At 45.9% G+C, this 16697-nt stretch overlaps 1 long non-coding RNA gene across 3 annotated transcripts in view; it reads left to right on the forward strand.

Annotated features, from left to right (window-relative positions):
• The first annotated feature begins 661 nt into the window (after window positions 1-661).
• The window catches only part of LOC115500033, a 31050-nt gene continuing 15014 nt past the window's right edge, over window positions 662-16697 (forward strand). For 2 of the 3 annotated variants that reach the window (XR_004344350.1, XR_003964351.1), the window contains exons 1-2: window positions 662-769; window positions 881-961. This is a non-coding gene — a long non-coding RNA (uncharacterized LOC115500033). Of the gene's footprint in view, window positions 770-880; window positions 962-3194; window positions 3372-16697 lie in introns of all 3 variants that reach the window. The other variant, XR_004344351.1, reaches the window with a different exon arrangement.

The raw sequence follows: 16697 nt of genomic DNA on the forward strand, positions 1-16697 counted from the left end.
GGGGGCCTACCCTCATGACCTCATTAACTCAATTATCTGCAAAGCTTATTTCCAAATAAGGTCACATTCAGAAGTACTGTGGTTAGGACTTCAGTACCTTTTGGAGGGATACAATTCAACCCTCCACAGAACTCGAGATCTCACCTCCTATCTAAGGTGAGATAAGCTGCTCTCTCCCACCTGCTGCAAGGTGACGTTTAGGAAAACCACCACCAAAAAGTCCTGATGGTCCTGCTTGTGATTTTTTTCATCACTAATGTCCCCATGTTGTGGCTGGTGTGTCCTTTAATGAAATTGACCACTTCCTCTGTGGGCTGTAACTATAAGGCCGAGGAAATGGACGACAGAGAAACCGATCTGACCTGGCAGTGAGGCCATTGCCAGGTAGCTTTTTGCAGATCCCCACCGTGTACTTCATTCTCATAAGCCTTATGCAATTAAGCAGTGAGCCCCCCTGAGTCAGGCCCTGCTGCTCCCTATTGTCGAAACGAACATCTGGGGTAAATAACGATAGCTGGATCGCAGGCGCAGAGGAGGCTGCGTTCGGCCGTGTAGGCGGGGTGCAATGTCAGCATGAATGTCTGTTACAGGCTGCTGCGGGGAGGGCTCGCTTGAATAACTGCTCAAAAAGGGAGGCCTGAGAGCACAAGTGAGCCACCCACCGCTTCAACAGAGAAGTAGACGATTGCGTCTGGGAGGTTATTAGTAAACCTGTTCCAGAGCCTCTCAACGAGCGCGCCTGGATGAGTTTCCCAGGATCCGTATTCGTGTTAGTGTCCCACCCGCCTGCCCCGGGCCCTCCCAAAGGTCACCTTCAGATTCACTGAATGGTTCCCATATACCTTGAAGCCTTCTCAAACACCTGTCTCTTCTGCCTTAGGACTTTCTGTGGCCGGAGGACCATCTTCCCCAAGGGCAAAGCAGGCTGGGATCGCTGCAGAGTTAACTTCCGATTTCCCAGGTACGTTCTGCACCTTGTCTCAGAGGGTCTCCAGCCGAAATGAGCCTCTGTTATCCACAGTGGCACCTGCGAATTAACAAACTCACCCTTTATTGGGTTCCCTCCCTTCTCTGGTTTACCTCCTCCTGTTTCCTGGGATTCCCTCCCAAATAAACTACTTGCCCCCAAATCCTCATCTTAGAGCCTGCTCTTGAGGGGACCCACATTAAGCCAGGGCTTATAAACCCCAGAAACTGTAGCAAACGTATGCATGCCTGCGTGCTTTTCTGGGAAAGGGTACACGATTTTCATCAGCTTCTCAAAAGTTCTTACCCAGCACCCAAATAAGGGTAAAAAAAACAGTGCTCATCACTTCATGGATAAGAAGAGTTATTTCTGTCAGGTTTAATCAAATCACTTTCAGCCTGGGAAACCAAAGGGAATGGAGTTAATATTTCAACTTGTTGACAGAGCAGCTTGATGGGAAGCAGGATGTGTGGGAGTTAAGAACAGGAAAGATGTTAACATACAGTCCCCATGTGCTGTTTCCTAGGCCAGTGATTGTCTAGGGCTAATCTGGTGTGTGTGTGGGGGGGGGGGGGGGGGGGGTTATTTCATGTCAAGGGGAGAATGGCCAGTCACAAAAAGACAAAAATTATATGATTCCACATATATACAATTCATGGAGATAGAAAGTAGGACGGTGGTTGCCAGGGGCTGGAGGGAGGGGTAAATCGGGGGGGAGTTGCTCAACGGGCATAGAATTTCAGTTTTGCAAGACGAAGAAGTTCTGGAGCATGATTGCACAACAGTGCGAACATACTTAATTCTATTGAACTACACGCTTAAAAATGATTGGAGTGATAGTTTTTACGTTTTGCATATTTTACCACGATGGTCAAAAAAATGTTTTTAAAAGATGTTACTGAACTCAGTAAACAACAACCCACAAAGGTACTGTGACCCTCCCCCGCCCCGCCATATTGGCACTCGGTCTTTTCAGAGATTGGTGCTCCCCCAAGGACTTCAGGGACTCAGCAAGGTCTATGTGGGGGGAATACAGAGAAGGAGGTGAGGGGGTGGCCTTGCTCCCTGACCAAGGCGTGACTTTAAGCAAATCCCTTTGATGTCTTTGTGAGTTGAGGACAACAGTCAGTGTTGCGAAGCATCCTGGGTAATTGCCAAGAGAGTGTCCACTCAGGAGGAAGAGGGCCAGGTGTTGGGCTGAGAAGCCGCTCCAACAGGAACAACGGAAATGAAGAAGAGGGAGGAGAAAGGTCAGTGTGTTGTGTGAGGAGTGAGTACCAGGGAGGCAGGTAGGAAACAGAAACTGGGGATCGGAAATAGCCAGGAAGGAAATAAGGATAAGGAAAGACCAGACAGTGAACTACTGGCAAAGATGCTTTAGACCGATGGGTCTCTCAAACTGTGATCCTTGAACCCCGAGGGGTGTGGAGACAGATTCTTGGTTCTCAGTGCTCAGTAAGGATATTTAAATGTTGTTTTCCTCTTATCATGATAACTAACAGTGATTTAAGTATATCCTACATAATATGGCCTTTGTGTGTACGTAATTGCTAAGCAATCCCCTCAAGTTAGAGACCTTGACTTGTATTGACTTCTAGAGTCTGGCCTCTGTTGGATGGGCTCTTAATAGCATGGTATCTGCCACTGTCCTCGTGTCCAAGACCTGTAGGGTCATAAATGGCCCCTGGAAACCTTTTCCAGAGTACAATTTTAGTCCCTCTTTTATTTAGGTATTGAGGCTCAACGTTTGCCGTTGTGAAAATGATGGGGATTTGCAGTAACGCACTGTTGTGATTGCTGCCGGTGGATGTAAAATGCAAGTGAGATGCTGGAATCAAGGACCCAGCAAAGGACACTTAACTACGCTGCCTGAGCAAAGGTCTTACAGGAGCATGAAAATCCTAGGTGGAAATCCTAGAGCTGGTGACATAAAGAAAACTTGACTTGAGATCAAATTGTTTCTAAAATGTTCTTTCTTTTTTATTTAATGTTTTTTTTTTTTTTAAATTTTTGAGAGAGAGAGAGAGAGAGAGAGAAAGAGAGACAGATAGAGGGAGGCACAGAATCCGAAGCAGGCTCCAGGCTCTGAGCTGTCAGCACAGAGCCCGATGTGGGGCCCAAGCCCACGAACCGTGAGATCGTGACCCGAGCCGAAATCAAGACTCAGACGCTTAACTGACTGAGCCACCCAGGCGCCCCTAAGATATTCTCTTTCTAATACTTACAGGATTTTGTGAACATTCTGATTGTGAACTCTTTACTAAACCCAGAAATTTGTTTTTGACGTCTGCTGTGGGAAAAAACCTTGAGACGTTATTTCCCTCCGCTGATGCCACCAGTAATTAGATCCAAGAATGCATTTGGTCCAGGTTTTGATAATTCAGTGGAGCTAACAAACTGTAATGTGAGTATGATAACTTTTCAGAGTTTATAAAGCAATGCAACATTAAAATTGCCCTTTAATTTGGTTAAATGTAAGATATGATTACGCTTAAGTAAAGAAAACAGTACTGGGGAGCCTGGGTGGCTCAGTTGGTTGAGCGTCCGACTTCGGCTCAGGTCACGATCTCACGGTTTGTGGGTTCGAGCCCCGCATCGAGCTCTGTGCTGACAGCTCAGAGCCTGGAGCCTGCTTCAGATTCTGTGTCTCTCCATCTCTCGGCCCCTCCCCTGCTCATGCTGTGTCTCTCTGTCTCTCAGTAATAAATAAACATTAAAAACAATTAAAGAAAAACAGTATTGTTATTAATATGATTTTGTACAAAATGTTTTGCAAATAGGCAGTATTCACATTGATATTCCTGAAATAAAAATCAAGAGCAGGATAAATGTAGATCTGGACTTTTTTGTGTGTTTACCAGTTTACTGTGAGGTTATTCTAAAGGATGCAGGAGAACATTCAGGTACTTAGGGCAAGGTTAGGAAGGGCCCCAAACTCAGGCACTTCTGTTCCCATGAAACCGGGGCGCACTACCCTCCCAATGCATTTGCCAACCTAGAGGCTCTCTGAACTTCATTCTCTTGGATTTTTATACAACCTTCATTACATAGGCATGCTTGATTAAATCATGCCACTAGTGATTGATTCCACCTCTTCCTCTCCTCCCCTCCCTAGAGAACTGGGGGCAGAGCTGAAAGTTGGTTGTCTTGTTGCTGCTAAAACCTAAAATCAAATACCTAAGAACAAAAGCAATAGATTCAAACTCAGGCATCATGGTACCAAAGCCCGGTACCTACATTATCAACTTAGTTTGAGCAGAACAATAATTTCCCAACTGTTAATTTAATATTATAAACATAAAATTGATTGAATTTCTTGTTTTGATTTACATTTAACTTAACCCCCCCCCCCCGCACTCTGTCTAGTACGTGAAAGTTATGGGCACAATGAGACTCTATACCTAGGTTTACTTATAACATTAGTTAAATAATGTTACAGTGAACCCTGGGAAATCTATTAGACTTTGTCTTTTCAGAAGAGCTTTCTTTGCACGTTACTCAGTCTAGAGAAATACCATCTTAGGGCCTGCAAGGAAGGCCATGTCAACATACACTAGGTTATCAGTGTTGGGGGATCATTCTCTAGGAGACTCTCATGTGCTTGTGCACATCTTGTGAGCAGCATGAAACTGTTGATCCTCTAGCTGCTACTATTGCTGTGAGTAAAAAAACCACCTTTGTCTCTGACCCAAGCGTTTTGTGTCTTCTGCCACAACCACGAAACTGTAGCTGGCTGAATTGTTATCTTTCCAGTAGGGCAAAATCTCAGATCCTTCCTGGTTCTAGATAGTTAAGCTGGCCACATGCAGGAAATGGGTCTGAGCTATGACCTGAATGGTGAGTACAGTGTAACTAGATAGATGTGAAGCTGGCATTCCACTGGATGAATGTCACAAAGACTTGGAATGGAAATTGGTTGTGGTCTTTGGTGGGGTGGTGAATAGATTAGCCTGACTAGAATAGAGGGTTGGGGCAAGGAAGCACGAAAAATTAGATTGGGAAATTGATCAAGGGCTAAATTATCATGTATTGAAATGTTATGTGAAAACAAATCCTGTATTTAATAGAAAACCTTTGAAGCCTTCTGCCTCTGAATAATTGGTTTATTTGTTCACTCATTTACTTAAGCTTCTAAGCAGGGAGGCGACATAATGAATGTCAAAGTATGATGGTACTGAAAGTGAAGTATGGTGTAATAAAACATCACCAGATTTCTTATCCTGACTCTGCCACTTACCAGGTGTGTGACCTAGTGCAAGTTATTTCTCTGAGTCCAGTGTTTCCATCTGTAAAAGGGGGGTAGTAGTCACCTTAGCTAAGGGAGGTATTGCAAAGATGGTAAATGATGTCTCTAAAGTGCTTAGTGCAATGCAGTACATAAGGGGTCAAAAATTGGTGAAGATTCTCAGCCAACTATGTGCAGAATATAGATATGAGAACATAGACCTCCTTTTTTTTTTTTTGAAGCTATAACAGCTATATAAGGATAAGATCATTAGGACCCAGACTAAGATAGTGATGGTGGTAACAGAAAGGACCTTGAATAAATGAAAAACTAGTAGAGCTTGGAGATTGGTTGGACATCATGAAAGCCAGCATTTGTTGAGTACCTCCTATGTGCCAAGTGCTATTCTAAGCCCTTCAATATAGTAACTCAGTTCTCCTAAAAGCACTATAAGTAGATATTCTTAGTCTTGCCATCTTACAGTTGAGAAAGCTAAAGCTCACCGAGATAAAACGACTCACCTAAAATCAAACACCTAAGAACAAAAGCAATAGACTCAAACTCAGGCAGCACGGTACCAAAGCCTGGGTGCTGAACTTTCATGCTATGCTATCTCCGCAACATCGGAAGAAGCAAGGAAACAGTCAGTGAGGACTCCTGGTCCGAAGTTCCAACAGCCCTGCAGCATGTGGTTCTGATGCTTGCTCTGTCTATTTTGCCTTTTAGTCTGCCTTGTAATTTTTTCTTGCTGGCCAGACATGATGTACTGTGTGGAAGGAACTACTGCTCTAAATAGGCATTTGGTAATGAGGTGGTGAGGCGTGGGAAGTGTTCTACAGTCATGTGATTAGGTCTCAGTTTTTGAGTGAGCCTGTGCCTCTGGACTGTGAACTTCACAAGTGTTTCTCAGGGTTTTTTTTCCCCTTACATGGGACAGGTTGACTAGATTGGGCTGGAGTTCGGTATTTCCCTCTCAGTCAGTTAGCCTCTGATAATACCCTGGCAGGTTAGGCTCCTGAGGGCACACCTTGTTAAGAACAGAGTGCTCTGGGTTTATTTCAAATTTATTCCTTTTTCCTTCCACCTGCTGAAAGCCCAAGGGGATTTTTCTCCATATATACTGTGGGAACCTAGTTGAGCTCCTAGAGGTAAATTTCCCAATACTGTAGAGACCCCAAGTGGGTCTCCCTGGAGTTTATAACTCTCAGATTTGTCTACAGTGAGCATACATCAACTCATCAATGACAGTTCAGGTTTTCTTCCCCCCAGTGGTATCCACTTGTGAGTCTCGGCTTTGGGAAACCGTGACTCCCTCTACACCCTTGTCTCTCCAGCCATGGGGGCAGCAATTTGCCCTGTGTCCTCCAAGCATCCAAAAATAGCCAATGGATTGTTCAGTCCGTTCAGCTGTTTACTTGTTGGAAGGAGTAGTGACTTCCAAGCTCCTTATAGACCTGGAAGCTGGAAGTCTTCTTCACTGGTCTAGGACCTGAGGAGGGCAGGAGGGACAGAAGCTTGCCCTGAGAAGATGTGTGTGAGGGGGAACATCAAAGAGGAGGTGGCCTGCAGGTGCCTTTGTGAGAAGCTGGAACTGAAGGCGGAGATGTGAGAGTTGCCTCTAACACAGGAGATGTGTTCCCTCAACATCACCCTCTTTCACTGTGAAAGGAGTGTGCCCTTAGGTAGAGACTGACTGGCACAGCTGACCAGGAATTGGAGAAGAGTTAGGGACATCTGGCATCTCTGGGGCTGGGGTTTCAGGGGGTATTGTTATATCTTATATCTCCTCAGAAGGACACTCAGGCCCCTTCTGCCACTAGTGACTCTATTGTCCAAGAGCAAGAAGGTAAGACCATGGGTTTTTTCCTTTAACCCCCGTCATTGCATTGCCTGCCATGGTTGACTCTTCATTTCCTCATGATAGACATCATGGTAAAATGGAAAAAGTCCCACAGTTGGAATTAGATGGATCTGCATTGAAATTGCAACTCTGTAACTCACCAGCTCAGTCGTTTTCTGCAAGTTAATTATAAATCATTGAATCTTGGAATTTTTTTAACTGGCAAATGAGAATAATAATACCTTTCTTACACAGCTGTTTTGAAATAACTATGGAAAGCCTTTAGTAAGTGTCAGTTACCTGCCCCGGCTACTCCGTCCCCTCCCGGGCTGGTTTTAAGCCACGGCCACGAACTCTTCGACACCCTTTCCACTGAGAGGTGGGGTCCATGTCCCCTCTCCTTGAATCTGGACAGGCTGACGACTACTTCAACCAACTGAGTAGGGTGTAAGTGTCATTATGTGACTTCTGTGGTCACGAAAGACACTGAAGCTTTTTGCTGGTTCACGGGAACACTTGTTCTCAGAGCCTGAGCTACCACATAAGAAGCCTGGCCACACTGAGGTTGACATGTTGGAAAGCCCATGGGTAGGTGGTCTGGTGGGCAACCACAGCCGAGCCCGGCCTTACCACCACTCCCAAGGCACCAGGCAAGTAGCAAAACTGAATTGGCCCTTTCAAACCAGCCCAGCTGCCAACTGAATACCATAGACTGACCTCTATTGATGACACATCAGTAGAAGGATCACCCAACCAAACTCTGTCCAAATTTCCAACCCATAAAATTGTGAGATGCAGTAAAATGATTGTGTTGAAGCCATTAGGTTTGGGGTAGTTTGTAACCCAGCAGTAGTTAACGAGGACAACCCCTTTTATCCCAATCCCTCCTATCCTCGGCCTCCTTACCTAAGATTGCCAATCCTGAGTGTTTTCTGCCTTGAATCTCATTCTTCCTTGTATCTCATTATAAAAGATCTGATTTGGGGCGCCTGGGTGGCTCAGTCGGTTAAGTTTCTGACTTCAGCTCAGATCATGATCTCATGTGAGTTCGAGCCCCGTGTCGGGCTCTGTGCTGACAGCTAGAGCCTGGAGCCTGCTTCGGATTCTGTGTCTTCCTCTCTCTCTGCCCCTCCCCCGCTCACTCTCTATCTCTCTGTCTCAAAAATAAGTGAACATTAAAAAACATTTTAATGTGATCTGAGGGCAATTCATTGCATCTCCCTGCACCTCCTTCCATCCTTCCTTCAGTAGGAATTTCCTGGGTGTTTCCACTCTGCTCAATGTTAGATGCGGCAGTGATCCCTTTCCCTTCTGTCGACGACCAGCACGCTTGTTAAAAAGACCAGAGAGTACGTGATTTAGGCTTTGCCAACAACTACCTAACTCTGCTTTTGAACCACAAAAGCATTCATAAACGTAAACAAATAGGTATGGCTGTATTCCAGTAAACGTCACTTACAAAAACAGGCATCAGGTTAGGTCGTCTCCACCAGGCCCAAGTTTGTTGACCCCTGATCCAGGTGATTAACACCTGGCCAGGAACCTGTTACCTCTGCAGATATCTAGTTGCTAGAGAAAGAGCATCCACCCTCTCCCCCTTTCAACTCCAATAGGACCTAGGACGTAAACCGAGTCTTGGCTGACGGAGGGTGGATGTTCAGATACAGAGATCATGACACCAAAGTACAAACAAGGGTGTTGAAGAGGCTGATTGAGCAGCAGAGGAGAATGATCCTAGAAGAAAAGTGATAGGTAAGGCAGGAATGCTGGAGGACCTCATTTTCTGAAATTGAGAGCGCGCTTCTTCGGCTCACTCATTTTTCTCTCCAAAGAATTGTAAGGACAAGTCAGATAGGATCAAATGGCCGTGAGCTTCGTAGATGCCTGCCAGGTGTTATTAAGGCGATCGTCTTTGGGTTTCAGGAAAATAGCTTCTTAAAGTAGATGTCTTTGCAACACGGTGTAAAACCTCTCCCCCTCCCTCCAGCAGAGCTGGCGTTCACGGGAAGGAACCAGAATAGCATGTAACGTTCCATCAGCTCTTCCAGCAGTGAGACTAAATACACACAAACTCTTCCAAATTTATACCTGCTGCGAGCGTGAACAGTGACACGGTGTCGTTCCGCTGTGGGGTTCGTCTGGACGAATCACAAAGAAGGGTTACGCGCGCCCCATCGCTTTCCTGCCTTTTCCAACTCCACCATCATGCCTTTGTGACCAAAACCACAACTCTGGCTTCACTTTCATTCTCCTTTATCTGGTAGCTCTGTCGTGACGGTCGTGAATCCGGACTGAGATGGAAATTGAAAATTCAGAGGAGATACGATGCAGGTTTATCTGGCTCTCTTCGGCTTTTTATCTTTAAGTCAACTCAGTTTATTTCAGTTAAAGGGGTTTATTGGAAGGTCACCCAGGGACATAAAGAGGGCAAGATATCTTCTCAGGGCTGCAAAGCCAGGCAATCTCGTGCAAGATTAGCAAAGTGTGGCACCCAACAGTAGCTCCAATCCTCCATCCAAAGGTCAGGGAACCTAAGAGCGGGGCTTTGTCTTACTGTTTTCCTGCTGTCTTCTTCCTTAGTGTCCTTTGGCTTCTAACTTCACTGCCGACTGCTGACCCTTTCGAGCTCTCTCCTTCCCATCCCGTATGAGAAAGAGTGTGATTTGGATCGTCTGTATCCTGGGAAGAGTAGAACAACACCTGCAGAAAGGATAGTGCAGGACTACCAGACAGCCTGTAAATGTTGGCTTCGGATCAGTTTCTCGTGTTTGGTTCCATCAGCTGGGGCCGGTGGGGGGCGGGGCAGGGGATACAAAGCCTTATGACTTGGCTGTACTCATAGACTCCTCTCCAGGACCCGCCTAAGCCCCAGGTCCAAGCCATGGGCACCAAGAGGCGATGCTCTAGGACCTCCCTACCCTGCCCCTTCTCATCCTGTGTCCCCAAGTTTCCTGACTCTGAGTCTTCTCTTAATCATGATTCCACACCTGGCCACTCATATTTGCATTGGCTTCTGACTCCTCGAGAACCTTCAAAGGCTGTGGCTCAGCCTTACTGTGCCAACTGTCTCTGTGTCACATTGCCCTGGAAATAAATCCTCACCCGGAGGGGCCCGCTGGTGTGAAGGGCACAGTCCAAGCTGCTGAAACAGAAAGACCTCAAAGTCCAGAGGCTTAAATAAATATGAGCTTATATCTCTTCCCACTCACGGTCCAGAAGTGAGCGGTCTATCATTCCCTGCTCCCTTTCATACGTGGCTTCCTTCTTTGGGTCCCAAGATGGCTGCTCCCGTTAATGCCCTTTGCCAGCCAGCAGAAAGAGGGGAAAGAAAAAAAATGGGGAGTGTATACCCTTAGAAGGGGGAAACCCCGGCAGTTGCCCACATGACCTCTGTCCACGTCCCACTGGCAAAATCCTAGTCACGTGACTCCCTCCTGGCATCTAGCCAGGCTGGGAAATGCAGTCTCTGGACGGGCAGTTGTGCCCATCGAAAACTCAGAGTGGGCGTGGGCGGGTAGGTCGTGGAAAGGAACGAGGGAGAATGAGTTCTGTAGCACAACAAGGGGGCTCGGCTGCAGGGAACAACTTCTGGACTGAGCCCAGGGGCGGATCTAGATTTTATGGGACCCGAAGCTCAGGCACCTCCTGGAGCCCTCTTTAGGACAAAGGAAGCAAACTGATGACCACAGATTTAGGAATACAGGACTTTGGAAGAGACCTATTCTAGTGAGGGACCAGAAAGCTGAAGCCTCATCGGCTTCGTGGTCAACCCGCCTCTGCTCGGGTACACGCACCACCGTCTCCGTCCAATCCTCCCTACGTGCACAAATGGCAGGTTAGACCCCCCTCTACAGGCTGGACTTCCTAAGCTTTCAAAGCCACTGCCAAACGTGGTGGCAGCATCTTGCTAAATGGTAAGAAAACAAAGCAGAACATGTCCTGAATTTCCTCTTCCCCGTGCTTTTGCTCTAGTCTCTAACGATGCAATGAGGCTGGCTGGGGGGCTACCCCAGCAAGGGTTGAAGACTGCGCTGCCTCCAATGGTGTAACCGGGGTGTAGTCCTAAACCGCGCTGCCCTGAGTTCTCCTCGGGTGCAGTCTACTCCCCAGCCCCTGGCTGGTGGAGAGACCTCCTTATTGATGGACAATTATTCCGTGCAGACACGATACCGTAAGAAGCCCGTTGGGCAGCTGCTCGTGGAAACTCTCACTGTGTCTTCATTTTCATATCAGTGAGCACGCCGTAGGAGGCAAAGAACAGACTGAGGACGATGGCACTGGCCTGCACACAATCAAGACCAGGCTAATTAGATTTTCCAGGTGCTTGGATACGGTGGGACTGCGTATTACACAAATACATAGATAAACATTCCCCGGCCATGAGGACCAAAGGATTGCCGCAGAAGGCTGCAGAATAAGTCTTTCGAAAAGGCTTCCGTTCTCTTGCTTGCGTGTTCTTTCTCGTTCGGGGAACGTAATGAAACCCCAACACAATCGAAATGCCTGGACTTGTGCGTTATTAATGAGTTTCATGGAGTGTAGCAGTGTTCCCCCCCCAAATGAAACTCTGAAAATATACGTGCCAAAGGCTGGATGAAATCAAATATATAAATACTAGCACGTGGAGAAAAATATTCAAAAACAGTGTGATGCATTCGTACTATCACAATAGCAATCAGGGACGGTGATTGCTGTTCATATCTGCATTCATACCGTCCCTTGACTAATTTTAATCTCCTTGACTTTATGTGAGAGATTTTTTTTTTTTTTTTTAAATCATGTTCCTCATTCGTTAAAGCTATAGCCTGCCCCTGGCTCTTGAGTGCGTGGCACATACACTCCTCCTCGGTGGCCTTAGCATATCTTCCCCTTTCCAAAGGTTAGCTGACACCAGAATCTCTAAACGTAAGAACGCTGCGGCTTTGTGACTTCTTTTTTTGTGAATATGGACATCTGGGCGTTTGCGTGGTCACTGTACTCGCATTTCCTCTTATGTCTTGTGTGGATATCCCTCGGGGGTCCGTCCTTAGTCCTTCCCTCCTCTTCCTTAACATTCATACGTCGGTGATTTTTCATGCTTTATCGCCAACTCGAAACTCTCCTCTTTGAACGGATCCTGTGGAGTATCTCCTCTCAGGTGGGACACAAGCACTGCAATCTGGGACGGTTCCAAATATGAACGCACTGTCCCCCCCACCAGTTTGGTCTTCCTCTCATGCTTCCTAGCTCCATGAATGGCTCTGTCACCCCCGCGGGGTTGGGAGTCACATTTCACTCCTCCCTCCCATTGATCTCACTCTCCACGTTTAGTCCCCAGGCTGTGTGGATTCTACCCCTCCATTTTATCTCACACCTGCCTACTGCTCGTTCTCCACTGGGGGACCAGAATTGCATCATCTCTTGCCCAAAGTACTGAACAACTTCTGCTCTCCCTGCTTCCCGCTGTCAGGGTGATTTTTCTAACGACACGTGTCAGTCCTATTCCTGCCTCGTCTGAAATGTTTCACAATTCCCCACAGCTTTGAGGATAAGGCCAGAGTTCCCTCAGGATGGCCTACGACACCCTTTGTTTTCCATCTCTCGCTTACCTATTTGGCAAAACCAACGTACCTCGGAGCTTAGAAAAGTCAGTGCTTTCTTTGTTCTCCGAAAATGTCTGCGGTCTCCCCTTCTTAGAGGTCTCACCACCTCTGAGGAGCTTTCTTTCACCCTACCACCCTGGGTTTGGTGCCTCTTCTCTGTGCTCTCATCGCCCACTGGGTCTCTCTGTCCCACCGTTCCTGCCATACTGCATGGGGACTGCCCAGTCTTACTGGCTTCCCCCGCACCTAAACCAGGCCCCTGAAAGGACTTGATCTCATCAGAAAGAGACACTGCCTTGTTCTTCTTTGTGTTGCTTACATCTTAGCATGATACTGACCCACAGTAGGCGTTCAAGAAATGTCTATTAAATTAGTGAATTTGGTAAAAGAGAATCAAGTGTTAGATAGGTGGGCTCAATGGCTGGGAATGTCTAGAAATTATGCATTATAAAATCCACTGGGCGTATTCTCTTCTACTCTTTGCGGTGTCACTTTCCACCCTCTCAGGTCCAAGTTTCTTATCCCTTAACCCATAACTAAATGTGTGATGTGCACCTCCTCTGTGTCAGAAATGTCACAGTGCACCAAGGATATCTAGGATGTAAAGTTGCCCGTGGGATTATCTCTCCCTCAAGAATCTCATAGTCCAGGTTAGAGACGTAGCTAAAAACAACTAATTATATTGCAGTGAGATCATTGTTAGTAACACAGGTGATATAGGAAGACAAAGGAAGAAACGTCTTGTCTCTCAGAGACAGAAATAAGGAAGAGGTGATATTTGAATCTTGAAGCCTGGGTTGGTGGGTTTACCAGGATGATGAAGGTTTGGGCATGAGTATGTTACAGAGGGAAAGGTCAGCCCCAACATTAGGTGACTGACCGAGTTCTGGAGATGGGAGGTGGAGGGCTTAGCTGGACAAAGTCACGAAGGGCAATGCCCACCATGCCAAGAACTTTAGACTTGGCCTTCCAGGAGATGAGGAATCATTGAACAGTTTTAAACAAGTTTAATCCATTTTTGCATTATTGAGGGACCATTTGGGTAGCTCTATGGAGAGTTTTAGAAGAAAGAAGCGGCAAGATTGGTTAGGAGACTATTATAGGGTTGCAGGTCAGGTGTTATGGTGGCTCCATGTCCTAGTGGTTACACATGTGGCCTTCACATCCCAGCTCTGCTGGTTGCCAGCTTCAAGTTACTGAACTTCTCTGTGCTTCAAGGTCCTCATCTGAAAATCCGGCTTGTCATAAAACTGATGAGATAGCCATCCAAGACTAAATGGACAGTGATACAAAGTGCTTAGAACAATGCCCACCTAATTCCATGAGGGCAAGAACCAAAAAGAACATAGAATAGAGGGACCGGGTCCAAAAAATATTTGGCAGGGAAAATTGAAAGCATTTGGAATATGACAGCATGTGAAGGTAAAGAAATGGGTAACTCAAGGATGAGTCCCAGGTTTCTGGCCTTCGCAACTGGGTGAGTGGTGGTGCCTTTCAGAGGAGGAAGAACAGGAATTGTTCGAAGCTCAGGGGTTGGTAGTGAGTTTGATTTAAGAACGGTCACCTGTTACTTAGCAATGTCACGAACATTGGGTGCCTGGCAATACACCGTACCGAGCGATGACTCCGAATTCCAAATTTTGTGAAAATTGTTCTATTTTGTTGAGTCCAGCTTTAAACCTTTGAAACTGCAGATTTATCCTGATTTGCGCGCATAGTTTGTATCCCACAAGCAAAACAAAACTAAGATGCTGTCACCGCAAAACTTCAATTTTCTTTTTTTTTTTTTTAACGTTTTTTATTTATTTTTGGGACAGAGCGAGACAGAGCATGAACGGGGGAGGGGCAGAGAGAGAGGGAGACACAGAATCGGAAACAGGCTCCAGGCTCTGGGCCATCAGCCCAGAGCCCAACGCAGGGCTCGAACCCACGGACCGCGAGATCGTGACCTGGCTGAAGTCGGACGCTTAACCGACTGCACCACCCAGGCGCCCCAAAACTTCAATTTTCTATTTCAGGAATCAGGCTGTTTGTAATTCAGTTTTCTAGCAAACACTGACTGTTTGTTAAATCAAGAGCTAATATACCTACAAGGATTAAATCTTCGACAGGGCAATTATACAAGGGACGGTGAGAGAGCCATGTGATTCTCTAGTTCACCTTCTTGGTGACTCAGGAATTTAGAACAAATTCCCTGGTGTGATTCATTTGAACCCACACCTAATCTGTCATACATAAAAAAAAAAATTATCAGTAGGTGATACTTGCTCATGAGAAAATCAGTGAGCATTATGCCATAGAATTCTTATAATTAAAAATGATCCTACTGAGGGTCTAACAGAAGGAAGAATAAAACATCCTCCACATAGAAATTTTCAGACGTTAAGGAATCCAATTCAATGATCAGAATATGCAGTGTGAACCTGTGTGTGTAATTTCTACTTTTATTTTTTCATCACATATGCATCGAACAACTGCTTTCCCTAACACTCTGCAGGGTGCAGGGCACGCGACAGCATTCCAGGCAAATACCCACACGCTCTGATGGAGTTCACGGTAACGCGAGGACATCAACACAAAAAATAAACCAGGAAAAAAAATGTTTTAACGTTTTAATTTGTAATAAACGCTGTGATGGAAAGAAGGGGCTGAGCCTGGGGCTTACGGATAAGGAGGAGATAACCCTGAAAAGACTTGGGGGAAAGCTTCTGAGAAATTGGGAATAGCACACATGCAAAAAAGCCTGCTTAGAAATTCAAGAAAAAGACGAACATGGCTGGAGTTCAGCAAATGGGATGGGTGGGTGACAGCTTCAGGAAGGAGCTTGGCAAAAGTTTCAATGTTTCTTTCAATACATGGGGGAGGGTTTCCATAAGAAGGAAGGTGGCTGATGTTTTCAGTTTAACCACACCCCGGGACCTGGGCAAAATGTTGCAAGATTTGCAACAAGGGGCAAGATAAGGGGCAAGATTCTTTTTTGGCATTTTCCACACTGGCACAGGTAGTTATGAACCTAGATAGCAGGTAAGGGCACTAAGGACTCCTCTGGAGTCCTGGAATAGTTCGGACCTTATGTTCGGGACGTGTTTCCTCCTGCTCTTGACAGGCTTGGGTAGCGGATTCCATCGCTCTGAAGGAGAGCTTACCTTGATCTCACTTGTGAACTGATGCTTAAGTCAGGAAGGCTCGGCCTCTGTTAACCCACATTCAAGATTCATGTCCGGGGGCACCTGGGTGGCTCAGTTTGCTGAGTGTCTTTTGATTTCAGCTCATGTCCTGATCCCAGGGTCATGGGATCAAGCCCTGTGTTGGGCTTTGTGCTGAGTGTAGAGCCTGCTTAAGATTCCCTCTCTCTGTCTCTCTATTTCTCTCTCTCTCTCCCCACCCTCTCTTTCTCTTAAATAAAAAAAAAAAAATAAGAGAGATTCACATTCAAAAGGAATGTTGAAAAACTGAAATGGAGCTCACAGACAAGATTTTGGGAAGGTAAGTGGGTTTTAAAAGAATGTAGGATTCTCTAGCCAGACTTATCAAGGAAAAAAAGAGAAAGGGACCAAATAAAATCAGAAACAAGAGAGGAGAGGTAACAACTGACACCACAGAAATACAAAAGATTATAACCGAATTCTACAGAAAGTTATATGCTAACAAAATGGACAACCTAGAAGAAATGGATAAATCCCTGGAAGCATACAATCTTCCAAAACTGAGTCAGGAGGAAGTAGAAACTCCGAACAGACTGATAGCTGTTAATGAAATTGAATTGGTAAGTCAAAAAACTATGGGAAATAGATGTCCAGGATCAGGTGAATTCACAGGTGAACTCTACCATTTAAAGAAGAGTTATTACTTACCCTCCTCAAACTATTCCAAAAAATAGAAGAGGAAGAAAAGCTTCCAAATAGGCTTTATGAGGTCAGCATTACCCTGACACCACAATCCAAGACACCACACACGCCCACACACACACACACACACACACACACACAAGAAAACTACAGACCAATGTACTTGATGAACATAGATGCAAAGATCCTCAACAAAATATTAGCCAACCACATTCCACCATATTTTAAAAGAATC

The sequence above is a fragment of the Lynx canadensis genome, chromosome D4 (genome assembly GCF_007474595.2).
Source record: "Lynx canadensis isolate LIC74 chromosome D4, mLynCan4.pri.v2, whole genome shotgun sequence".
NCBI classification, from domain to species: domain Eukaryota; kingdom Metazoa; phylum Chordata; class Mammalia; order Carnivora; family Felidae; genus Lynx; species Lynx canadensis.